Below are 562 nucleotides of genomic sequence, written 5' to 3' on the forward strand. Positions count from 1 at the left end.
GTACATGTGAAAGGCTCATCAATGGAAATATAGCAAGTGCATGTAGGACAATGGAATGCAAGAGATTTATTGGCATGCAGGTAAAGGCATGAGTAGCATATATCAAACATTCAATGTCCAATTTAGATTACCATTTGTAACAAACTAGCCGTCACGTTTGTATTGACAATTAAATTTAATTAATAAAATATGAAAGGGAATTTGTGAAAAGAAAGCATTGCATATTAGAGTAAAATAATGTGAAGAAGTGCATAATGCCATATGGACTTTTTCACAAACACATAGCATGCATGTAGAATAAGCTCTTGAAAGTATGAATTTGAACATGCAAGCAATCCCTTAAAAAGTAATATATATGATTGTCAAACAAATTTATAACAAACCATAAGCATATAAAGATAAATAATGACTCATATAAATAGATAACACCAAGTAAAAAGGAAAAGAAAAGAAAAGAAAATAAGAACAATGAAGAAAAGATAAGAAGATAATATATGAAAATAAGAAGAATAGTAGAAAAGTGAGAAAGAAGAAAAGAAAAACCTTGTTAATGGGGGTGAGA

This window comes from Arachis ipaensis, chromosome B05, assembly GCF_000816755.2.
Source record: "Arachis ipaensis cultivar K30076 chromosome B05, Araip1.1, whole genome shotgun sequence".
Classification (NCBI taxonomy): domain Eukaryota; kingdom Viridiplantae; phylum Streptophyta; class Magnoliopsida; order Fabales; family Fabaceae; genus Arachis; species Arachis ipaensis.